This window comes from Capsicum annuum, chromosome 9 (assembly GCF_002878395.1).
Source record: "Capsicum annuum cultivar UCD-10X-F1 chromosome 9, UCD10Xv1.1, whole genome shotgun sequence".
Lineage (NCBI taxonomy): Eukaryota > Viridiplantae > Streptophyta > Magnoliopsida > Solanales > Solanaceae > Capsicum > Capsicum annuum.
Genome location: NC_061119.1, coordinates 174,431,868 through 174,459,584, shown reverse-complemented (window position 1 = coordinate 174,459,584; position 27,717 = coordinate 174,431,868).

Sequence of the window (27,717 nt, the reverse complement as noted above, 5' to 3'; positions counted from 1 at the left end):
TGGATAGGATGGCTCTCCCCAATATAGGTTGTACATTGGACTCCATGTAGCTCATATAGTTTATGTCGGTTATAGGATCTCCTAATGTGTATGTGTTTCCTTGTATCTATGGTGAATGGTGAAGTGATTTGAAAGTGGAATTGTGAAAGTTATTCTTTCAAAAGATTTAAATGATATTTACATTATGAGAATTGATATTTTTGATGAAATGAAAGTGATTGACAAATTATATGATGACTCACATGTGTTATTGTACTTTTTTCATCTTCTCATGATTATGATGATTTTCTTTGAGCTATGTGAGTCTTTCATACATCCTACATATTTCTTATAAATATTTATAATAATGATGTTTATACAACTGCATACACCCCCATATACTCGATTCCTTTCCATGGTACTGACCCACATCTTCGGATGTGGGCTGTATTTTCTTGAAATGTAGGTTCAGATGCTCAGTTCCAGGTTCGACAGTGATTCTTTGGGTACGCTGTTCTACATCTTCTGTTGTGGTGAGTCCTCATGTTCCGAGGACGTGATGTCTGATGTTGGTTTCATGGAATTATTTACATTTGATAACTGAGTATAAGTCAGTTGGGGCATCTCTCAATGGCTCGCTGGTTTTATTGATTTTTTCTTAGAGGCTTGTCAGACTAGTATAGATGTTGGGAGTTGACTAATAAGTCGTATTTTGTTATCTTTCTAAAATTATTTTATTCTTGGATGATGATTACTGTGTTAATATTTGAGGGTTATTTATAGAAACCCTGTTGATTTGTGTTGAACTGAATAAAAATGGCTCAAAGGGTTAGCTTAGGGCTACTCATAGCCTCAAGCACCATGTGACGCTCTGGGACCTATCTTTCGAGGCGTTACAAGTTGGCATCTTACAGGTTGAAGGACCTAGCTTATAACTGTGTTGTATCATGGAGGACGGGTAGAGGTAAGGATGCTGCTCCTATGACTTCGAAGGTGTTCCAAGATGCATTCATGGACAAGTTCTTTTCGCTTGAGATGAGGAAAGTAAAGATTGAGGAGTTTATAAACTTGAGACAAGGCTCCATGAATGTGAAGGAGTATTTCTTGAAGTTCAACCAGTTGGACAAGTATGCTCCTGATTTGATTTTTGACACCCGAGCTAGTATGAGTAAGTTTGTGACAGGTGTTTCTGGTTTGGTGCTAAAAGAGTGTAGGACTGTGGCACTGCATAAGGAAATGGATCTATCTAGGTTGATGATGCATGCGCAACAGATCGATGCAGATAAGATTTAAGAGAGAAATAGAGTGAGGGGTAACAAGAGGGCTAGATCTGAGCAGCATGAGTATAGTTAGCCTAGGTTCATAGAGGAAGCTACCCTCAGTTTTAGAGACATTCATCTATTCCAGTGCGTTCATCAGCTAGTGCTCTCATGCCTAGAGGTAGGAAGGAGTAAGGTCACAGTTCTTTTATGTCTAGGTCACAGAATAGTGTTGGTAATAGGATCCATTATCCTCTTTATGCTAAGTGTGGTAGGGAACATCTCGGTGAGAGTTTCACAAATTTGAGGGGTTGTTTTGGTTATGGCAAGTTGGGCCACAGACTTAGAGATTATCCGTATGCTAGGCAGGGGATCAGAGATGCCCGACCTCAAGCAGACACTACTAGTACAACATCTCCTATCCCTCGTCCCACCCCTATTCAGGGTGTTTTACTTAGCACTGCTGACAGTCAGCGCCAGAACAGATTCTACGCCTTACCATCCCGTCCAAAGCAGAAGAACTCTCGCAATGTTGTTACTAGTATGCACCACATCTTTTGTTTTGATGTTTATGTGTTTTTGGACCTCGGTTCAAGTCTCTCCTATGTAACCCCACTTGTGGCTGTGAATTTCAAAATGAGTCCCAAAAAGATTCCTGAGCCTTTCCTAGTCTCCACACCAATAGGGGATTCAGTTGTTGCTAAATAAGTGTATAGAGATTGTCCCGATACTATTCTTCATAGAGTTATTCTTGCTAATTTGATAGAGTTAGACGTGGTGGATTTTGACCTTATTCATGGTATGGATTGGCTTTATTCTTATTATGCATCTATAGACTGTTGTACCCATGTGGTCAAGTTTCAGTTCCTTGATGAGCCAGTTTTTGAGAGGTCTGGGAGTTCGGTATCTCCCAAGAGTCATTTTATCTCCTATCTCAAAGCGAAAAAGCTAATATCTGAGGGTTACATCTATCACCTAGATAGAGTCAAAGACACTAAGTTTGAGGCTCCAACTATTTAGTCAGTCAATATTGTTAATGAATTTCTAGATGTTTTTCTGGAAGATCTCCCAGGGATACCTCCCGATAGAGAGATAGAATTCGGGATTGACCTTCTTTCTAACACTCATCCCATTTCTATTTTGCCATATCGTATGGCACCTATTGAGCTTAAGGAGTTAAAAGAGCAACTGAAAGATCTTTTAGACAAAGGTTTCATAAGGCCCAGTATTTCTTCTTGGGGTGCACCTATTCTATTCGTGCGAAAGAAAGATAGTTCTTTGCATATGTGCATTGACTATCGTTAGCTTAACAAGGTCATGGTAAAAACTAAGTATCCTCTTCCGAGAATCGATGACTTATTTAATCAGTTGTAAGGTGCAAGTTATTTCTCCAAGATAGACCTTAGATACGGCTATCATCAACTAAAAGTGAGGGAATATGATATTCCAAAGACAGCCTGCCAAACCCCCTATGGTTACTTTGAGTTTCTAGTGTCGTAGAGTTCATAGATGACATCCTTGTCTACTCCCGCAGTGAGCATGATCATGCAGATTACCTTAGAATTTTCTTGCAAACTTTTAGAGGTCACTAGTTGTTCACCAAATTCATTAAGTGTGAATTTTGGCTAAGGTCTGTAGCCTTTCTGGGTCATATTGTTTCAGCCTAAGGTATTAGAGTTGATCCCCAAAAGACAAAAGCTGTAAGAAATTGGCCTAGACCTATCTCTCCATCTGACATTAGAAATTTTTTGGGTTTAGTAGGCTATTATCACAGTTTTGTTGAAAGTTTCTCTTTTACTACATCTCCCATGACCCAGTTTGCCTAAAAGAAAGTTAAATTCCAGTGGTCAGATTCCTATAAAAAGAGTTTTCAGGAGTTGAAGAATCGACTTACTTCAACCCCTATGTTGATTTTGCCTGATGGTACAGATAGTTTTGTGGTGTGTTATGATGCATCTAGAGTTGGTTTGGGTTGTGCATTGATGCAAAGAGGTAAGGTTATAGCCTATGGCTCTAGACAGTTAACGCCGCATAAGAAGAATTACCCACATGATCTTGACTTAGCTGTTGTGGTCTTTGCTTTGAAAATCTGGAGACACTATCTTTATGGTGTTCATGTTAATGTGTTTACTGATTATAAGAGCCTGCAGTATGTGTTTACTCAGAGAGAGTTGAATCTTAGGCAAATAAGGTAGTTAGAGTTTTTAACAGACTATGATATGAGTGTGTTGTATCACCCGGGCAAGGCTAATGTAGTGGTAGATTCCCTTAGCAAATTGTCTATGGTAGTATTGCTTATGTAGAGGTAGGTAAGAAAGATTTAGCTCGTGATGTCCATTTTCTGGCTAGATTGGGTGTTAGGTTGCTTGATTCAGTTGAGGTAAGTACTTTGGTGCAATGTAGTTCTGAATCCCATTTAGTCTAAAAAATGAAAGAGAAGCAAGATAGAGATCCTAGTTTGGTCAAACTGAAGGAGGAAGTTGAGGACCAAAAGGTAGAGTTTTCTCCCAAGAGAGAGATAGTGTGTAGAGATTACAGGGTAGACTTTGTGTTCTGTGTGTTGATGATCTGAGGCAGAGGATTATGAATGAAGTGCATGGCGTGGTATTCTATTAAACTCGGTACTAACAAGATGTACCGCTACTTAAAAAAAATCTATTGGTGGAATAGTATGAAGAAGGATATAGCTGAGTTTGTAGCAAAGTGTACAACATGCTTATAGGTTAAGGTAGATCACCAAAGACCTGGTGGTGTCATGCAAGAGTTTGGTATACCCACTTGGAAGTTGGAAGTGGTGAATATGGACTTCATTATCGAGTTACCTCTTTTGTGTCATCATCATGATTCTATTTTGGTTGTTGTAGACAGGTTGACTAAGTCCGCTTACTTCTTGCCCAGGCATATATCTTATACAGTTGAGGATTATGCTAGATTGTATATTTGGTAGTTATTCAGGTTGCACGGAGTTCCCTCGTCTATCATTTTGGATAGGGGTACTCAATTTACTTCTCAAATCTAGGGGGTATTTCAGCAGGGTCTTGGTACCCAAGTTCTTTTGAGTTTCTCTTTTCATCCGCAGACAGATGGTCATGCTGAGAGGACCATTCAGACCTTAGAAGATATCTTGAGGGCGTGTACTCTTGATTTCAAAGGTAGTTGGGATAAGCATTTTCTATTGCTTATAACAATAGTTACCATGCAAGAATCGGGATGGAATCATTTAAGGCCTTGTATGGTAGAAGATATAGATCACCCATAGGTTGGTTTGAAGTGGATGAAGATGCCGTAATTTGGCCTGATGCAATGTTTGAAGCTATGGAGAAAGTTAAGTTGATTAGAGATAGGTTAAAGACAGCTCAGAGTCGTCAAAATTCATATGCCGATGTGAGAAGAAGAGATCTTGAATTTGAAGTGGGTGATTTGGTATACTTGAAGACTTCACCCATAAAAGGGGTGAAGAGGTTTGGTAAAAAAGGAAAGTTTAGTCCCCGTTATGTTGGCCCCTATAGCGATTTGAGTCGTGTTGGGAAAGTAGCCTATGAGGTTGAGCTGCCTACAGAGTTGTCAGCCGTTCATCCTATTTTTCATGTCCCCATGCTTAAGAAGCGTATTAGTGATTCCGTTGTGGTAGATCCTTTAGAGAGTGCTGATTTTCAGAACAGTCTTTCATTTGATGAGATCCCCATTGAGATCCTAGATTTTCATATCCGTAGACTGAGGAACAAAGAGGTCCTTAGGTCAAAGTGTTATGGTGGAACCAATTAGTTGAGGGTGCTACTTGGGAGGTAGAAGCTAATATGTGAGCCAGGTACCCGCAGCTCTTTTCCGCAAGTTCAGATCGATCCAAAGGTATTATTCTTCCTTAATTCAGCCCTTCTAATCTAAAGTTCATCTATATATCTACTCTTGCATGACTTATTGCAATTTTTGAGGTATTCAACAGTTTAGAGAGATTTTGAGCCCATTTAGCAACTTGCTTCAGCTATGTGTACTCTATTTTCCTGCGTTCCTAGTCTAACTAGTAACAATCAAGGATGAATGTTTCCAAGGGGGAGATATTATAAGACCCTGCAAAGTTTCCTTGTAGTTTGAGCCTTGAGCGTGTCAAGTGAAGTGTAATTCCGGTCCTAAAAGATTGAGAAGAGACTACCCAAGTGATTATTATTTTAATCTTGTTGAATTTTCGTGAAAATGACTACCTATAGTGTAGAGAAATGAATTAGCTTTCCAACGATACCAATTTCATGCACATTCGGCATCGGGGTGGGAAATTATGGCCGTTTTACTGAGAGTTGTCTGAACTGCCCAGGTGTGATGGACAGGTTGACGGGCCATCGAGTGTGCAATGGACCATTGCTCAGACAGTCATAACCAAGGCAGTAACTCCTTTTTCTGGCCTAAGTGTGATGGCTAGGACGACGGGCTGTCAAGACTTCGATGGATCATCGCTGAGACCATCACTGCTGAAGCAGTGTGGCCTCATCCTTGCCAATGTGCGATGGATGATCTGATGGACCATTGAGTTAGCGATGAACCATCGCTAAGACTGTCATATCGAGGCAATGTGTTCTTTTTCTGACCGACGTACGACAGACGATCCGACGGACATCAGGCTAGCGACGGACCATCGCTTCGACCGTCGCAGTCCTCATTGAGTATTTTAAGTAATTTTTAAAATTCTCCTTTTGGTTTTTTCCACTCTTTTGTCATCCAGATATATTCCAAATGAAGAAAATGACTTCATTCATCATCCAAAACACAAGAGTGATAGGTTTTCTCCCTCAATATTAAATCTAAAACCCTTCTCCAAGAAATCTAAGAACTCACCATAGATTCTACAAATTGAGTTAAGATTTAAGTTTCCTAAGTTTGAGGGTTGAAATAACCCTCTCTCAAGTGTAATAAGAAGAGTTTGAAGCAAGCTTATTCATCCAATTTCATAATCTAAGGTATGCGGGGTTTTGAACAAGGTTAATCCTTTGACCCTTGTGCTCAAAGACTTTATTTAAACTATAATTTTCTGCAATCTATGAGATTTTACATTATATTGAATTAGGGTTTTTCACCCATTGTTATTGATTGCAATATCTTGATGTTTCCCATGAATTGAAAGTCAAATAGCATGATTTTGCATGTTTTCTTAAGAAATTGATACAGGGTATATACCCTATGTTGTTACACCTTGAGAATTTAAGAGTTTCAATGTTCTAGAAATTAAGTATATAAGTATATTGATATTTTGAGACAAATTGTTGTAACTTCCAGATTTCTACATGAATTATGAATCTATATGCTATCTATTATTCATTATGATGAGTTTTAACTTGAGATTAAATTATGGATCACTAAGCCCTACTTGAGACTTGCAATTTTATGAACTATTGTGCTATAAGCACCCATGATTTGAGTATTTTGAGATTATTGAGAAATTTTTTGACCTAATGGTCATAGAGTTTTGAAATCCACTCTACCACATAAGATTCCAGATTTGATTGTTGGGTTCTTATGAATCATGAGATTATTTTAAAAGTGGATTTCCATGAGATGAGCGAGATAAACTAAAGGGAGTAGTATTTAGCACCGAGTTAGGTAAGTTACCATGGTTTCTTACCATAGAACTATGTGCTACCATAGGTTTGAGGTTTTGGGCCTGAGGCCGAGATGATTGGGCCCAAGGCCGAGATAAGTGATCACTGAGTTAAGGTTATAATCCTTGGTATTTTGGAATGTTCACTTTCTTGGTATTCTATTTTCAAGCTTGGAGTATCTTCTCTAATCCTTGTTTGTTCGTCTTTTAGATCATGCCTCGTAGATCTGGAGCACAAATAAATTCTTCTATCTGATTTAGGGGTAATGCCGAAGGGTGCATGCTACTTTTGGGGTTCATCTTTGATCTCATGGTCCAATACCTGATAGTTATAGAGTACCACCTATTACTACTAGTCCTCCTCAAGGTGAGGTGACCAATGCAGATTTTTGTTAGTCTATCCATGCTATTGCAAAATTGGTTACTTCTTAGGCTCAGCAAGATGTGTCTGGTGCTTTATCTACTGAGGACACAAGGGTTAGCCAATTTATGAATATGGCCCTTTCTATTTTTTCTGGAGTGAAGGCAAAAAAGGATCCACAGGGCTTTTTGGATAAGATAGAAAAGATATTTAAGGTGATGCAGACCACTAATATAGATGGAGTAAACTTTGCAGTTGATCAGATAAAAAATGTTGCATATCAGTGGTATACAGAGTGGGATAAGGATAGAAGAGATGTAGAGGAGTCATCTTTATAGGATGCCTTCTTTGGTGCTATTCTGGATCGTTTGTTTCCCCAAGAGTTGAGAAAAGTAAATATGGAAGAGTTTGTGAACCTTAAGAAGGGAAGAATGTCTGTCAAGGAATATGCCTTGAGGCTTCACCAATTGTCAAGGTATGCTCATAATTTAGTGGCTGAAATGCGGACTAGTTTGCTTTTGGGTTGAATAGGGATCTGATTTTAGAAAGCAAGATGGTCTTGTTGATTAAGGATATGGACATCTCTATGTTGATAATTTATATGCAGCATGTAGAGAAAGAGAAGAGGAACCAGGTAGAGTTTGGGAATAGGTAGGGTAAGAGAAGTAGGTTTTCTAATTAGGGAGGTGCCTAATCTCAGGGTGGTTGAGATGGTGGAAATGGCAGAAAAAGAAATAGGGGAGTTTTGGTTCCTACTTAATGTTAGTGCTCCTTATCAGTAGGGCGACAGATGTCATCATGGTGGTGATATTTTTTTAGCGCAGGGTGCCCAATATCAAGAAAGCAGAGGTCAGTTAGTTTCTTCATGCCCTCCTTATCGGTGATATGGTCATCCTCATCTAGGTTATTGTGATGAAGTAAATGAAAAATGCTTCAAGTGTGGCTAGGCAGGCCATCAGCTTAAAGATTGTTTGATTAATAATGTTTTTACGAGGTTGAATAATATTCCTATGGCTTCATCTTCTGCTCCTACACCTAGTTGTGTGGCATCTGCTTCTGTTACTTCTCCTAGTTTGAGTGTTTGTCAGAATAGGTTGTATACTTTGGCATCCCAATAGGAATCTGAGGCATCACCTAATGTCGTTACTGGCATATTTCAATTTTTCTCTCATGTTGTATATTGTTTGCTTGATCCATGTTCTACTCTCTTCTATATGACTCCTTATATGGCTGTATTTTTTGGTTTCGATCAAAAAGTTATTTTTTATCCTTTTTCTATTTCTACCTAGTAGGTGACTCGGTATTGCTTAGGGGGTCTATAGGGCCTATGTGGTATTTGTTGGTGGCAGAAGACCTTGGTGAATCTATTTGAGTTAGATATGATTGATTTGGATGTTATTCTGGGTATGAATTGGTTACACTCTTGTAATACATCTTTGGATTATTGGACCTATAGGGTTATCTTTAAGTTCCCTGGTGAGCTGGTTATAGAATAGGAGGGTATTTTTTAGCTCATAAAGAGAGGTTTATTTCTTATCTTTGATCTTAGAGATTGATCTTGAAAGGTTTTCTTTATCACTTGGTCAGAGTTAAAGATTCTAACTCGAAAGGTCATTCTTATGAGTCAATGCCAGTGGTTAATGAGTTTCCAGAGGTCTTTTCAAATGATCTTCCTGGTGTTCCTCCGGATTGGACAATAGAGTTTGGTATTAATATAATTACGAACACGCATCCAATTTCTATTCCTCCATATAGAATGGCTCCATCTAAGTTGAGGAAAATCAAAGAGTAACCTAGGGATCTTCTAGATAAAGGGATTATTTATCCTAGTACATCTCTTTGGGTTACACCGGTGTTGTTTGAGCACAAGAAGGATGGTTCCCTTCAGATGTACACTGACTATAGGCAGTTGAACAATGTGACAGTCAAGAACAAGTATCCTCTTTTGAGGATAGATGATCTGTTTGACCAGTAACAAGGTTCCAAGTTATTTTGTAAGATAAATCTTCGGTCTGGGAACCATCAGCTAAAGATTAGGAAGGTGGATATCCCTAAGACAAATTTTTGTACTTGTTATGGGCACTTTGAGTATTTGGAGATGTCATTTGGGTTGACTAATGCTTTGGCGGCATTTATGGATCTGATGAACAGATTTTTTATTAGTATTTAGATTTCTTCGTCATTGGGTTTATTGATGACATTCTGGTTTATTTAAAGAGTAAGGTGGATCGTGCTAATCACCTATGTATGGTGTTGCAGACCTTAATGGAAGAACAATTGTATTCCAAGATCTTTAAGTTTGTGTTTTTATTAAATGATATAACTTTCTCGAGTCATATTATTTCTAGTGAAGGGACCATGGTGGTTCTGTAGAAGGTTTCTATGGTGAAGAGCTGGCCTAAACCTACGACTCTATCCAGTATTCGAAGCTTCTTAGGTTTAGCTAGGTATTACGGGCATTTTGTTGAAAGCTTTACATCGATAGCTGCTTGTTTGACTAAGTTAATTCAGAAGAAGGTTTAGTTTTCTTGGTTAGATGATTGATGAGGGAGTTTTGAGATATTAAAGGGTAAGTTGACTTTTATTACAATTTTGACTTTGTCAAAAGGCAATGACGGGTTCATGGTTTATTATGATACATCTCAGGTAAGGCTTAGTTGTTTGTTGATGCAGCATGGGAAGGTGATTGCCTATGCTTATAGGCAATTGAAGGTACATGAGAGAAATAATCCTACTCATAAATTGAAGCTGTTGGCAGTTATGTTTGGTTTTATAATTTGGCGACATTATTTGTATAGTGTTCATGTGGATGTCTTTTCTGATCATAAGAATCTACAGTATGTGTTCACTCATAAAGAGCTTAATCTCAGGTAGAGGAGATAGCTTGAGCTTCTCAAGGATTATAATATGAGTCTTCACTATAACCCAGGTAAGGCTAATGTGGTTGCTAATGCTCTTAGCAGGTTATCCATAGAGAGTTTGGGTCATGTAGAGAAAGAAAAATGAGAATTGGTGAAGGATATTCACTGCTTGGCTAATCTTGGAGTTCTTCTCTTGGACTCCAAAGATGGTGGTGTGGTGGTGCAAGAAGTCGTTCGATTATCTCTCGGTGCAGAGATTAAGGAGAAGCAAGTGTTGGATCCTATCAAGATAAAAATCTAGAGTAATGTTGGTGGGAAAAAGGTAGTGGTGTTTGAGACCAGTGGTGATGGTACTTTATGGTACTAAGGGAGGTTTTTTGTTCCTGATATCGACGGGTTATGACAAAGGGTTTTGGTTGAGGCGCATGAGTCACACTATATTGTTACTCCTAACTAGACTAATATGTATCAGGATCTCAAGAAGATCTACTGGTGGAATGGTATGAAGAGGGATGTGGCTTATTTTGTGGCCAAGTTTATGGTGTGTGAACAGGTTAAAGTTAAGCACATAAGGCCTGGAAGATTGTATCAAGAAAGTGATTTTCCCGAATGGAAGTGGGAAGTTATCAATATGGACTTCATTAGCGGTCTTCCTCAGTCTCAGAATCAATATGATTTGATTTGGGCCATTGTGAATTGAATGACTAAATTTGTACACTTTTTTTCAGTACAGACTACATTCTCGGAGGAGGATTATGCTAAGTTGTATCTTCAAGAAATCATGAAGTTGCATGGGATGCCTATTTCAATTATTTTTTATCGTGGCACACAATTTACGTCTTATTTTTGGTGGTCTTTTCAGAGAGCGTTGGGGACCAAGGTAAGTTTGAGTACTTCTTTTCATCCGCAAACAGATATGCAAGCGGAAAGAACTATTCAGACATTAAAGGATATGTTTTGGGCTTGTGTTATTAATTATGTGGAAATTGGGTTGAGCATCTATCTTTGGTTGAGTTTGCTTAAAAAATAGCTATCATTCAAGTAATGGTATGGCCCCTTTTGAGGAATTATATGATAGGAGGTGTAGATCTTCTATTTGTTGGTTTGAGCTTGGTGAGGCATACCTATTTGGTCCCGAGTTTGTTTACCAGGCTGTGGAGAAGGTAAAGGTGATTCGGGTTAGGCTTAAGGCTGCCCAAAGTCACCAAAAGTCCTATGCGGATGTTTGGCATAGTGACTTAGAGTTTGAGGTTGGGATAATGTTTTCCTCAAAGTATCTCCCATAAAGGGAGTAGTGCGGTTTGGGAAAAAAGGGAAGCTCAGTCCCCAGCATGTGGGTCCTTATGAGATTTTATGATAATTTCGTAATATTGCTAATGAGTTGGAGTTTCTTTCTATCTTGAGTTTGGTTCAACCGATCTTTCATGTTTCCATGTTGAGGAAGTGAATTGGTGATCCTTTTTCGGTTGTTCCTTTGGAAAAATTGGGTCTCATGGATTCTGTCTTATGAAGAAGTCCCAGTTGAGATCTTGGCTAGGCTGGTTCGTTAGTTATGGACCAAGGAGGTTATTTGGCAGAACCATTATGTGGAAGAAGCTACATGGAAAGCGGAAGAGGACATGAAGTCCAAATGTCCCCATTTGTTTTCTGCTCTTGGGATTCGTGCAAAAGATATGTGTCTCCAACACATATTTTTTTCTAAAGGTTGTTAAAGGAAAGATTTGTATCCATTCCTCTTTGTTTTTGAACTTTGTTAATGATTTAGGAATATGTTTTATAATGTAAATGACTCTAGCGTGTGGTTACCCCTACCTTGTCCGTCATTTAGGGAAAAATGTACCTATTAGTGGAGACTGAAACACCCTAGTTTCTAGAACTTAGAAATTTCCTTGAATTTTGATCTCTAAACCTAATACGACTCATGGGTACCAGTCATATGTTGGTGTATGGATGGTATGGTCCAATCGTATACCGACCAGTATTGGTTGGTCGGATGGATTTTGGTTACTGGAATGGGTATGACTTTGGGGTACGAGTTGTATTGGTTGTTAGGGATCATTTGGTTACTTAATGTAATATTAGACTTGGTTACTTAGGTTAGATTTGAGTGCGAGTGGCTCACCATGAGCCATAAGCCAGGCTAAGAATTACTTAGGTTAGATTTTATGCTGCCATTGATATGGGTCATGGATGAGCATTATAGGTTATGGTTAAAAATTAGTTGGATGAATTGTATACTTCATAGTATTTGGTCCAATGGTGGAGGTTCAAAATATAAGTGATGGATACCGATTGAACCGGAGGGTACGACTTATGTGCGTTTGTCATATCCCTGTGAGGGGATTTTGGCACAACTTATGTGGGGGTATTCTGGATATTATCCTACTTATCCTAATAGGGTCCTACCACTTCTAACCTACTTGGGAGGTTATTACCTATTATTCTATTCATTAACACTTAGAAACTCTTCCCAAACACTCCATAATTCTCTCAAGAGTTTCTACACAAGGGGAACTAGGGTTTCAAATAAAGGATCAATTTGGGGCTTGTCTTGGTGATTTCTTTCCATCATCATCTTGGTTTAAAGCATGTTTCTCTTACCTCATTGTTAATTTTACTTAAAGGCATGGTTTATATGATTGTTTTCATGGTATTACTATTAGATAATTTTTTCTTTTAAATATGATTTGGAGGTTTTGATGCTAAATGGTTGGTTATGGTTTCCCATGGATTTAATTATGCTTTTATATGCATTAATGGTGGTTTTGGATAATTAGATAGAATGGGAATGGTTTACTGGTAATTGGAATTTGTTTTGATCATATTATGCCCCCAATGTGTTTGACAAAATGCTGATAAAGATTTGTTCATTGCATTGATTTCTTTTAAAGGAACTCTTATATGTTTTAAACTTGGTAAAGAAATTCTGCATCATTTAAATGGTTTGTAAAGGTTAAAGGAAGATTAGTTATTATTGTGGGGAATATAAAACTCTTCCAAGTGGTTTAATATGGTAAATAGAAGGGCACTTAAAAGTCCCCTTAAACCAATAAATAGTTGGCTATGATTGATACCTGTAAATAAGGGTTGGTATGATGATACAAATAACAATGACCTTGGTTAATAAATGGATAATGGTTTTGTTATTTGGAAATTGGTTTTAATTAGGAAATAATGGAGGGAGGTGTAGCTAAGTCGTGAAAAGTAGTGGTTTTGAGGGGACCAAAACTGAAAACTCATATATGCCGATATGAGGTTGGTCTTGGTGACCGTATGCCTAATGTCAGCTTTTTTTTGGGGATGTACTAGTCATCCCATCGGATATTTCCCTGATCGTACAACTACATGGATTGGGGATGTTTTAGTAGGGCAAGTTGAACCCATATCATGTGTGGGTGGTTTAGGACAGCAATACTACATATCCTAAGTAAATGTTTTAAGGGCATGCTAAACTTGGTCCCTTTTTCCCTGCATATTTATATATATATATATATATATGTGTGTGTATGGTTGTGTATAAATACATTCTTTTACTTGGTTTTATAAATGGCATCATTTTATCCTTACCCTGATATCTTGCTAGCGGTCACTCGCTAAACTTGTCTACTGGTGGTTGTATACCCACACGATGCAGAAACTGACCATTCTACTCCTACTACATAGTGATTAAGTCAGGATTAGTATTTGGATGGGAGTGGTGAGCTTTCATCCTTTCATAAGGCATCATTTTATGTTATGGATATTTCTGGACATTTTAGTTTTACTTTGGATATTGGTTTTGTCTATGGTTGGGGGCATGTACCAATCGGATCTCATTACTATTTTGGTTAGAGGCTTTGTGGTACTTCTATGGTTTGGAATGAGCGGGATCGATATAGATGTCAGCCTTCGCATTGGATGATTAGGTGGCTTGCATCATCGCACATAATTTCTCACTGTTCTATCATATTATATTTTGGGATTAATTATGTTATTTTTTGAAATGTTTTTAGTTATGTCTTAGTTTATGGCCTTATTTGGTATGGTTTGGCATGGTTGAACTATGGTTATGGGATGGTTGGACTCAGTTGGGTCCGTCATGGTTGTGATCTATTCCCAGAGTAGTTATGTTAGCTGTGACACTATTTTGTTTCATGCTCAAAAATTTTCCCAACTTAGGGAAGGTGACTTGGAGGTTGGGTTGGGTAATGGGGGAGATCTCTAGTCCTAGTCGGACTTGAGATGCCCATTATGAGAAGGAACCAAGGTAGGTTATGTCATCATTCATGGATGGATTTTGAATCATTAAGTAGTTCACAAACTAGAGTTGGGTCTGTTGGTGTTCATTAGGGTTCTTAACTTATTTTTGTGTACGAGATTAGATATCCCAAGTAGGGTAGACTCATTACTATTCTATATCCTTTTGAGAAGTGTATGGATGTGTTAGGCAGTTGGTGTTGTCACTCCTCTTAGTGTTGGAGCATATGATAGAAGCCGAGTTTTCTATCCCTTAGGATATTGATTATGAGAGGACCATAGAAAGCATGTATGGAGGCTTATTGAAATAGCGTCAAGATTCATTCGTTAAGTATAGTACTATTGGTATTTTACCTGGGAGTGAGGATCCTTTTAATAGAGTTTAGCTTTACATGTTGCCCATTAGCTCTTCACGGTTAGTATTCCAGACTATGAGTAATTCTCAGATTAGCATTGATAATTGTAGTGGCCAGAATTTTTAGACCTTTTGAAGTTTTGGTATGGGTGTTCATGCCATGGTAGCCATTCTTGATTATGAGGGGAAGTATATCAAAGTATTCTAACAACTTTTTTTTGTTATGTCGTGATTGGTCACTAGCTTAAAGAGTGCCCCAAATATGAGATAGTTGATTAGATAAAGTTAACATATATTCCCCACCAGCTTAAAGTTCCTGAGACATGCTATGATAGTCAGATGGATGACCATCACAGTAGAGATTGCTCTTAGTGCCAGTTGGCCAGCCATTTGGGCTTAGTTATGTTACCCTCTAGGATTAAAACTTTAAGAGTGGTTTCTATGATAGAGAGATCGACTACTAGACTAGAGAGTATCCACGACATGGGATTTCTAGTGATTTATGTCATTCAAATAAGCCCCATGATGTTGTGGCATGTTATGTTAGAGATAGTTTTCTTGGCACCTCATTTGATGATTTAGTCGGTCGATTCAAGTTTGGACCCATTCAGATTTATTCTTCTTATGCCAGTTGGGATGTGATTGTTAGTTTCACCAAGATAGGTGTCCTTTTATTTTCTGCATTTAGTTTTTGTGATATGTATTGGGGTTTTATTACCTAGTGATGATTATGCCTTGATGAATTGATATTTTTTAATTTATGCCTTATTTTTGAATACATGATTATGTTACTACTTTGTGGATTATTTCTTTTGGTAGTGGATGAAGAATATTTGTATAGATATTTTCCCTATGGGTATAGCTTTAGGGTTCATGTCCCATTTATCATAGCATATTGGCCTTATTGTGGCCCTTGAGTAGTACATGATATTGATGTTCATTTTGGTTCCGCCTATTTATTACATTGATATTGATATTATTATTGTTATTTCTATCACTTCTTGAGGTTATTGATATTGTTGATATTATTGCTGATGTAATTGATCCTCGTTGAGTAGCTGTATAGAACAGTGTTATCTAGTTAGAATTGGACTCCTGTGATCTTATTTGGTGGCTAAGAAGATATAAGCCAATTGATGATGTCTTTATCGTAGCACGGTAAGGTTGATTATTTTCCCTTTTTGTTAGATGTTTTAGATTAATTGAAGAATGAATTATGGTATCGATGGTCAGTTGACCTTCCGTGGTTCTGAATGACTTTATATTAGGCAATTTAGTTATATTGCCTATTATTGAGTTTGGGATTCTCAGACTTGCCTCCCAGGTTGCAAAGGCTTCTGTGTTGCCTATCCCTTCCTATTTAGCCAAATTTTAAGCTTGACTAGTTTTGGGTTTATTCCTCATTTGTGGGTATTTTATCGCCTACTAATGATTTCGATATGATGTTAAGATATCTTGGATTCATCTCATAGATTTGTATGGGTTTATTCCCTTATGATGGTTTACACTTGTTATTAGTGTGGAGATTATGTACTCCTTTCTTTCTGTGATATGGTTTTGTCTTAAATAGAGCTGGAAAGTTAGAGATAGGTGGCCTTTCGTGTGATAACTTCTTAAGTTGGCAAGGTGGAAAATTCATTATCTTGAGTTATTGATTTTTTCGTAGTGGTCTTGACTCTGACCTTTCTTTCGAGATTGGTATATTTCTTCTTCAATGATGTAATTCTTGGGTTGATTTAATAAATCCCAATTTTAGAGTTTGTTTGGCCTAATGAGGTTTTCTTGAGTGCTTCTCCTTGATGATGTGGGCCTATGACTATTCTTTGCTGAGATGGAGTATTGGACTTGTTAGTTCTGGCATTAGTTATGCTTCCCCCGAGTTTCTAGAAGTTTTGCCTTTACTAGTGTAGTTAGTAGCCTTAGGGAGTTTTTTTAATATGTTTTGATAATTCATACTCTCCAGCGGTTATGAAGTAGGTTATTTGCATTTTTAGTCGGTGATTTATCCTTTGGCATGTATCTGTTTAGTAGTTATATTTCATACCCTCTAGATGATATAGAGTTGTTTGTTTGTGTTTCCAGTCGATAGATATCCCAATGGTGATATTTGTTCTATAGATATGTCGATTGTGGCTTGGTATGATTTATTTCGAATATGTCCAATTTTGATACTAAGGTCAATTTTCATGGTTGGTAATGATGTAGGCTTATTGGATCAATTTTGACTAGACGCCTTGGAATAACAATTTGGAAGTTAGAATTGACTTGGAGTATGAATTCTGACCTATCTTTATTTTTAGTTTGGGTAGTTGAGACTAGGAAATGCAGCCTCGGTATTGGGATTTTAGATTATTGTTGTGGATCTTACGTGCAACTTTTGTTTTGGACTTATCTCCATTTAAATTTTATTTATAGGCTGGTTGAGCCTACTCTGTGGTTATCTATTTGGTATTCTCGAATTTCGATGTATTATAGTTGATAAGTGCTCAGAGGATAGCCCATGGACCCCGTAGTAGTTCTTTTAGCTTTGACCTTGAGTCTCCAATTTTCTTTGGGAATTTTGGATGATATACAATGTGGGAGTAGTATAGTTGAGTTGGATTCCGTATAGGCTCATCTTTGGTTGATGGGACATCCTGGAGTGGATCATCCTATGATGAGTTGTTATACATTGATCTTTTGGATTTCAATTTGATTTTCATCTTAATTCGTTGCAACATTAGCATAGGTTGCATGCCTTAACTATCTCTATTTGTGTGCCCAAAAAATGCCTTATGATCTTATTCTTATGTTACCCATATGGACTTTCAGCGAATCAGGTTTAGTTCTTTGAGTTCTCTATGATACCTTTTCAGGGGTAGGACTTAGGTGATTTTCCTTCTTGTTTGGAATGGATAGTAGGTATGGAGTGGTAAAGAAAGGATATATTTGGATTTAGAGTCGGTTGTAGGAATCATGCCTTGGGTTGGTTTGACTTGGATGAGCCTTTGTTGTTTTGTTTTTAAATCGAGATGGTATCAGTGCGTTGTGGTTTCGATTTGTATGCAATAGCCTCTTCGGTTCAGTTGGAGGCCAATTAGTAATTGAAGTTGAGTTTTGGCAGTTTGGAAGTAAAGTGAGGGTGTTGGTTAAAAAAGGGAGACCTGTGGTGAAATTCCATGGAAGTGTTCTCTCTTCATGGAGGTTACTGAGAAGTCATGCTAGGATCACGTGAGCCCAGTACCTCACCCTTTTGAGCTTTCGAGATTCATTCAATCCGTTGATTTTCAGGGATGAAAGTCATTTCAGTAGTGGATATTGTTATGATCCTTTCGGTCATTTTTCATAATTTCGTATATTTTCATTGTTTGAGCTTCTCCATAGTTGTCCTAAGTTATTTATGACTTGCTGGGACTGACTATTTTTGTTACTGGGTTGTTTGTTGTGTTTTTAGAGCCAATTCCCTATCTAGAAGTCTTTGCTAGTCCCTGATGGCCATGGGAAAAAAACATCAGTAAAACAATCTCGGATTCCAATTTGACCGGCCCAGCAGCTCTAGAATATTGATTTTAGTCTAGGTAGACCTTTTGTTTGGGTCCCAATGCACCCGAGCTCATTTCGACCTATTGGTTGGGAAGTTTGAAATTTGAAAATTAGGGAGTGGGATCCACCTTTATCTAAATAAGCTCGAATTGAAAACCTGGCTTTGCCAACGCGTCTGGAATGTCAAATTTAGCATGGTTACATAGTTTCTTTGCGAAAATCAGATTTTGAGTTGATCCCAAGGCATCTTTGCAAACTTGGAAGATTTCTAAGTTTTCGAGTGATGATGCCACGCCGATCGCACAAGGTGGATGGCGATCCACCATAACGATCACGGGGAGCCAAGGTGATTGCACTAGCGACCCTCCAAACGATGATCGGGGAACCTCTTTCCCTGGTGGGGATATTTAAAGACCTCCAAGCCGCGATGTTGGTCATTTTCTCTTCACCCTTGGGAGCCAAAAACCCTAAATAGGTATGCACTGAAAATTGAGTTGTGTAGGTAACTTAGGAGGTTGATTATCATCTATTAATCGGAATTTATTTGAATCTAATGTAAGAATCCTTCGAATTAATGGTTGTATTTCTTAGTTTAAATCCAAAACCCCAATTTAGCTTACGACTTAATTTTAGCCTAAAATTTATTTTGTTTTAACCCATTCCTTTAGTGTTATGATTCCTTGCTTGTGTATGAACATTGGGTTGTCCTCAAAAACATATTTTTCATATGTGGGACCCACTTGGTAGTTTTGGTGTCATTTTTGGATTTGAAGCACAAAGGTGAAATATGGGTATCATTACATTCGTATTGATGAGTGGATTATTATTTTGAAGGGTGATGGCATTTTGGGATAGTGGAGTGAAGAAGGATGAGCCTTTGGTGAATGACGTGAGGTTTTACGAATCGACTTAGAGGTAGGTTTTTGTCTGCTCTTCTGCGTAGATGATGTATGATATGAATTATGCATGAATGTGAATAATATGTTTGATTGTGAGTAGAATGGCTTAGTCCTGATTATTCATGTTTGGGAATTAAATGAGGGTTTTGGACCTGTAAGGTGAAATGCTTAGTACCCTTTAAAATCCTATTGCCTTCTCCCTAGATTGGACTAATTTGTAGCATGAATATGTCATGATTCTAGGTTTGAGATATGGTTTGTATGTTGAGATCATTGTTAGTATGTTTAACCTTAGTTGGGCTCATCTAGTGATCTTGAAACCGTAATTCGGGTAGACTTAACATAAATGCCCATGTTTCTAGATGAAGTTCCTATTTTATGTTTGGTTATGCGTTCCTTGACATCTAGAAGTTGAACTAAATAACTGAGCCTTGTCTGAGGCATCGTTTGCCAAGATAGGGAAATCGAGGATAAAAAGTGATATTGTCCCGCCCACTTAGGCCAAGGCTTGTGTTAGCCTTGGGGATTTAGTTGTGGATGCTAGGCTTAATTGAGACTTTTGGGCCTTTATAATAATTTTACTTTGTGGCTTTATTATTTGTGATAGTATTTTCCACAGATAATATTTAAATGGCTTATGGCTATGATTTTTCATATAGAAATGATATTGGGCCTTCAAAGATGCCATTTTATCTACTACAAAAACAACAACCCAGTATATTCCCACACAGTGAGGTCTGGGGAGGGTGAAATGTATGCATTCCATACCTCTACCTCCGAAGAAGTAGAGAGATTGTTTCCGACAGACCCCCAACTCAAGAGAGAGATGCCATTTTGTCTAAGTTATGATAATTGGCCTATAGAGATGATAATTTCTCTTAGTTATGAAATTTGGCCTGCAGAGATGATATTTCCTCTTAGTCACGATATTTGGCCCATAGAGATGCTATCCCTCTTAGATATGATAGTTGGCCTATAGAGATGACGTTCCTCATAGTCATGATATATGACCTATAGATAGGAAATGCCTCCTAGATGCGAGATGATCACAAATAAGATTTGTGGCTTATAGATATTATGCCTCATAGTTAGGCTATGACTTATACATATGAGATGGTGTACTATTATGATTATTGATATAAGTTCGCATATGTATGGGGCCTAAGCCTGTGATTACATTGTTATGATTATTTCGGACACAATATTTAGCAAAAGACCATGTAATGATATGAATTAGATACCCGGGAAGTAATTATTATTGTAAAGGATACGATTGTAGCTTACGAATATTTATATATTTACATACACATCTCTTTAGTATGGGACAGAGAAATATGCGGTATGATGTTTTTTATTCCAATTTTTGAATATTGGTGATGACATGCATAGATTCGCTACATTCATGATTGTTGCATTAATGATTGATATGATTCCAATTAGATTATAATCTTATTGTTTTTTCCACTAACTAAGGGGTAAATCCCACTTTCCACCTTAAAATGGACTTCTTCACAATAATAAATGCCTAACTTAATGAATAAGTTAAATGTGTAATGAAGTTGATAATTTTTTTTAAAAGATTTAACCAAGATATATTCCAGTCCATGATTTGGCACTACTATTTACTCAGATCATTAGATATTCTAACCAATTCTACATTTTTACAAAGATTTAGTCCTGAAGCTACTCCGATAAACCTACTTATAGATTTACTCTCTATTAGCCACGGCTCGAGTCTGTGCACCTATTATATATATACACTTATTAATGATGTGATATTGATGAGGAACGATGAATTATGGAAATATATTCTACCTTGCCTCTCTTTTCATATCTATTTACTTTAGCCCTCATGGGGTTTCTCATTTACTTTAGCCCTAGTGGTGCTTGCTCTACTTTATTTGACATTGATTTTGATATTATAAGGTTGTGAGATGTCTGGCAAGGCTGGAAGATATTATGATGATACGATGAATTCCGACAAGGTTGGAGGATTTTATGATGATTTGATGATGCCCGGTAAGGACGGAGGATATTGTGATGCTGATATGGATTTAAAATGGTTGGTTCTAATAACATCTACAAATATTACAAAAAATATTGCTCAATTTCTTTTACATTAGTGTTTTAATGAGAACATGAGAAAACATTGAGAAAACAACAAATATTTTTTTGTGTTAACCCTGTGACAAAGAAAGAATAGAAAAAGACCCTATAGAAATATTTTAAATTTAAAATGAATAGGTAGACCTAGTCTACGAATCTATTCAAATTATCAATGTATTTCGAGAATTTTAGGTGGAATGGGGATTGTGATTATTTCTACTTCTTGAGGTATAATGACAAACCGAGAGGCTTGAATAGAAGGAACAGGTGGAGAAATTTTGTGTTATATCTGATAATCCTTTATAATATCTAAATTGGATTCAGAACTTCCTATTTGTTAAAATTGTGAAAAAGAAAAAGGGAGATTTTCTAACATCTTTCTCATTAGTTGATACCTCAAGGGAATTTTAATAACCAAAATGGAGTCGTAAAGTATTAATTACTAAATCGTTTCCCAACAGTCTATTCTCCATTTGTTTAGATCTAATTCTAAATTCAATTTCAGAAAAGATCCGACAAAATTTTATACGGATACTGCTAGGAGATAGATTAATAATTGAAGTAGGTCTTTATGATTAACCAAAGGGTAGATAATTTATCAACTACACAACAAATATTTAAAGGATTAGGTTTTCAAGTTCACCATTCCTTTCGGGGGAATACAATTCGAGATGAAAAATTTCAAGAAACTTATTTTCTTCCAAGAAATATATTATTAATTAAGGTAAGGAATGACAAATATAAAAATAAGAGCTTTCGTTCATAAAATTTGTGAAAATATCGACTAATCCGTAGGCGGGGATGAATTATAGTAATTTGTTCCAACCTGAGTCATAAATTAAGACAAGGATAATCAGACTTGCTAGAAGAGCCGATGTACAAATAAATAATTTTTTTGACATGAAATGAAATTACCCATGTATCTCAGACTCATATTTACGAGATGATAAAATATTGCAAGCTATACCTCAAATTAGTTCACGTAGGAGATGGACGTATTAGTTCATGTAAGGGAGAGGTATTCATGTTCAAGAAAGTTTAAATAATACCATTGTCACTATTACAAATGTACTGGGTCGAGTAGTTTCTTAGTCCTCCATTAATACTTCTGGATTCAATGGTACGAGAAGAGGAATACTACTTGTTGCTCAAATCGCAGCAGCAAATATTTTTCGTACCATAGTGAATCTAGGAATGAAACAAGCACAATTCATGAAAAAAGGTCCTAGTCTCAAAAGAGGTGCAACATTATGAGCTATTCATCAAACTGGTATACTATTAACTTTCGTACGTGATGTAACTCATATACCTCATAATGGTTATAGAACTTTGAAAAAAGGTATGTGTAGAACTGAACATTGAAGAATCTCAAGAGAAATAAAAGATTCAATGATCTAATCAAATAATTATACTATGGTTTGAGAGAAAGTAACAACATCTACTCAAAAACTATAGTGGAAGTGTGTTAAATAAATAACAAACAATAAACTCTTTTATTATGGACTCTTTATTTTGTCTCTACTTATGAAAGGCCAAGCTGACACAACGCTATTTTTCTATCAATGATTTGGCGAATTATCAATGATTCATTCTTTGATTTTCTAAAAGATGAAGAGATAAAAAAAAATTAATGATTCCAAAATATTTATTGTAATAGTAATAAGGTGTAAATCAACTAGGTATTCAACTTTTTAAAGTCTTTCTAATTTCTATAAGAAAGGAATTGATGTATACATAGGGAAAGCCGCGTGCAATGAAAAGTTCAAGCAAGACTTGGGGAGGGATATTTACTTGTTTATTTAATTTAAGATTTACATTTATTTTATTTAAGAAGGAACTTTTATACTCCATCCGAGTAGTTTTGGGTTTCACCCCCGGGCAAGCTACTATCATATCAAAATTATAATTCTCTATAGAGATGTAGAGAAGTCCCTATTTTTAAAATTTTTCCAATCAACTTAATTAAAAACTTGAATAGATCCATATACACGTTGGTTGACACAAGTATATAAGTCATGTTATACTGTTGAACAACAATCCTTCAATTTTCTATTTTTATTTATAGAAAGCTCGTGTGCTTGAGAGTCCCTAATTAACAAACCAAAATTTTACCATGATTACAATTTTAGATAAATGCGAAACCAAAAACCTATGGGGTCTCTTTTGTAACTAGATAACCAGCACTGAAAAACTTCTTTACATTGGATGGTTTGGTGTTTTGATGATCCCTACCTTATTGACTGCAACTTCTATATTTATTATTGCCTTCATTACTGCTCCTCCAGTAGACATTAATAGTCTTCGTGAACCTATTTCAGGGTCTATACTTTATGGAAACAATATTATTTATGGTTCCATTATTCCAACTTTTGGAGCTATAGATTTACTTTTTTACCCAATTTGGGAAGAGACATCGATTGATGAATGGTTAATCAATAGTGGTCCTTATAAACTATTTGGTCTACACTTCTTACTTGGTGTAGCTTATTACATGGGTCGTGACTGGGAGCTTAGTTTTTGTCTGGGTATGGGACCTTGGATTGTTGTTGCATATTCAGCTCCTGTTGTAACTACTACAACAGATTTCTTAATCTACCCAATCAGTCAAGGAAGTTTTTATGATCGTATGTCTCTAGGATTATCTAGTAATTTTAATTTTATTATTATATTCCCAAATGAGAACAACATCTTTAAGCACTCATTGCATATGTTGGCATAGTTGGTGTATTCGATGACTCCCTTTCCAGTGCTATGCATGGTTCCTTCATAACTTCTAGTTACGATGATGATGATTATGGTATTACGGATTCTATTGCATTCATTCTTACATGTACATTTCCTAGCACCAGTATGCACCTATGTCTATCAGCTGGTATGTAATGGTTGAATAGATATGGGTGATAATATGCCTTGTGTTATTTTATTTTGATTGAACCTTTCGAGCCTACGATGATGGGGGTACATATAGGCCCGACTAGGATTTTGGTTGTCCAAAATAGCCAGTTACTCATGTTGTTTCAATCTTGTTATTATCATTATTATGATCATTATTATGGCTAGTTTATGATATATTGGTCATTGATTCGATATCGATATTTGTAGTATTTTTCCGGTCTATTCCATCTTATAATTGCATTATTATGCATGTTTTTCTCATGTTTAGACATATGGATTAGAAACCTTGAGTATCATATTACTAGATACTATTAGGAAAAATATTAAGCCCATAAAAGTGAAGACATATTGATTTAGGTTTTATTTTTAGTTGATCTCATCTCTATATGTATATATATAAACACCTAGATATATGTAGCTACGGAACTATCATATATCCCTTCCTTAAATTGTTCATATTGTATACTCATTTATTGGCCTCATAAATTTAAATATATCTTCCTTCCACTTGAACCTTGTATATTGGCTAGTCATATATGGTATAGTATTGAGATTCATGAATATGACTGAAATAGGATAGTTCATCCTTGTTACTTCCTTAGTCTTAATATATTAGTCTCTTGGACATGAATAGGATAGTTTATATTTATTACCTTATGGATTGTCTTAGTTAGGTGCTGGATATTTGAGTGTAGTTTTCATTCTATGAATACATTATATATATCTGCCTTATCTTTGGAGCTCAGTTGGTAGTTGCCTACTGAGTACCATTTGTTTGGTACTCATATTACACTTCTGCATCCTGCAGATCATAGTACAGGTTATCACAGATGATATATGCATCGTGCTACGCTGCCAAGGTTCAAATACTTAGAGTGAGCTCCTATCCTTAGAAGTATTACTTATCTCTCCCTTATGTATTATACTAGTCTCTATGTTGTATTTGGATAAAAGTTGGATCAGTGTATTCATTTGTATCTCACTCTTGTACTCTTGTTATAGTAGAAGCTCTTGTACAAATACCACAAAGTTTTGGGACTTTATTAAGTATTTGATTCTCTTATTTCCTCTATTCCGCATTCTTTCGTATTTATAAATGGGTAGTCTGATACCAGCCATTCCAAACTATGAGATTGGATTACCTACTAGTGGGTTTTATTATGTGCCATCATGACTCGAGAAATTAGGCCGTGACAGATATTTCTCCTATTTCCTATGGGTTCAACCTCGTCCTTTTATGGATAATATATTTGATAGCGATTGTATTATATTTCTTGGAGGTATAATTTGGGTGACATTATGCAACATATTTACTATAGAGACAACACTATTAAAGAGTAGGGTAGACTATGGTACGGTATTATGAAGGAAACCAGGATTGATTTAGCTGATTTAAAAGGACCTTCTGACCTGCTGGCATCATTTTAGGGATATCTACTTAGGTGGATGAACTAACCTTTCGGTTCGCATATCCCATAAATTATATGGGTGTTCAATGCTTCATATACTTTATTGGTTTACTTGGTTACCCCAGCGAAACCAAAAAAAGTTAATCAGCCCCCATTTACCCACACACTAGTTAGAGAGGTTAGGGTTGATATTTTTTAGGAGACAATCCGGCGGGTTTTCTTTTGGACAAAGTATGCGGGTTGACCACTACAATTGAGTTTGACTATCATTTATGACTAGTACAGAATAGGCGCATAATGAGGGATGTAGAGTATAAAGTATAGAGGGTAAACTTTTCTATATGTTTAGCTTAGCATATTTCAGATTTAGGTACTGATGCCACTTGGTTCTAAGGGAAAGGTAAGATTACAAAAGTCATAATTTGCTGTAAAGTTCTGCTGGACAGTAGTGAGGCACCATTTCAGTTTGATATCTATGGAAAAATATGTTGTAATACCCTGTATGATTCTTAGCTCAGTTCAACTTCTTGTTGCATGCATAAGTGGCTTAAGGCCTGAAAATTTCACTAAGTGTTGGGTACTTAGTTATTTTTAAGGCCTCCAAACTTTGAGGATTTTTAAATTGGTCTTCCCGACCCCGAGGTGTTGGTTTTTGAGTTCATTCATGTTTAGGGGTGTAAGAAGCAGGCCTCCGAGAAGTTTTAGATTTTTCAAATGAGATTTGGGTCGTGTTTGTATCACGAATCTAACAAGTCACTATGATAAGTCCACATCGCGGCAATAGTCCCTTCTTATGTTCACCACATCGTGATGAGGGAATCTAATGACCACGGTAAGCCTTCATCACAGTAAGCTTGTTCTATCCAATTTTAAATTTTAATGGTTGAGGGGCAATTGGGTCTTTTCCCCTCAACTAATCTCATCCATAACAAGAATTGGAACATTAATTAGGGCATTATTAGCCCTTCTTCTCACGATCCCCCTCAAGAAAACCCTCTCTTTTTCCCCAAGATCACAAATTCAATTCTTTTCTTCCCAAGAAATCAAGAATTCAGGTTCCCCAAGTTCAAAAACCTTCAAGAAAACATCAAGATTGGTGTTTCTCTTTCAAGTTAGAGATTTAAGGTATGTGTGATGTTTATCCATGGATTCCTTTCACCTATGGAGACCAAGAACCTCTTTTTTCTTTTAAATAATGAGTTTTCATGTTTAAGTTTAAATATCTCCATGAATATATTGTTAATTCAACTACAAGTTATGTTTTTGAGTGTTTTCAAGTTGAATGAACCATTACATGTTTTGAATGTTGAAAGCTTCATATTAAATCCCAAAATTATGATTTTAGTCTTGTAATTATGCCATTCTCACGTGTTTTACTCATTCTGATGTTTAAGTTCATGACTCTCATATGTTTGATGAAATGCCTAGGATTTGGGTTTTGAACAATGATCCCCTACTATGGTTTTAAAGCTTTTATGTGATATTATGGTTATTTCCATTCAGTACTGGTGGTTTATGAATATCTGATACCTAGGTGATTTACTTGAATTCAGCTTTTGAATTACTCACACAGTCAATCCATGAATCTTATTAGTATTCTCAGATATTCATATTATAATGAGCACTATCAGTTATGTAGCAACATTTAATTAAGTTTAGTTTAGTTCAGTTTAGTTGGGAGTAGGATTTAACATCGAGAGAACCTAGGTATGAAGGCTCACCCGCCAGTTAGGACTTGGTCCTTAGTAGAAATCCCTAAGTTCTAGAACTACATAGCCAGTATAGGATTATGAGATATCAACTGCCAGTTTAGGACTGACACTCTCTTAGGGGTCACCCATCAGTTTAGGACTGACTCCCTAGTCCTTAGGACATCATATTAGTGGATCCACACAACCAATGTTAGTACCCGCGGCATGGTAGTTAAACCCTTCTAACTGGGGTTATATGTTAGACCCAAATTAGCTTAGCTTAGGTCATGCCGATTAAATGATACCTCTCATAGTCTCAGTACAATATTCAGTATAGTTTAAGTTCAAGCTTGCTTGACAAAGTATACAGACTTTCAGTTATACAGTTCACAGTCTTTCAAATTCCATACATATTATAGATTATAGATTTATGCTTGGTTTTGCATTCTCATATATCATAATTTCATGCATTCATGTTCAGTTATCTTATGCCATTCAGTTAGTCCTTATTTTATATGCTTAGTACCCTATGTATATCAGCCTAACCTCATCTCATA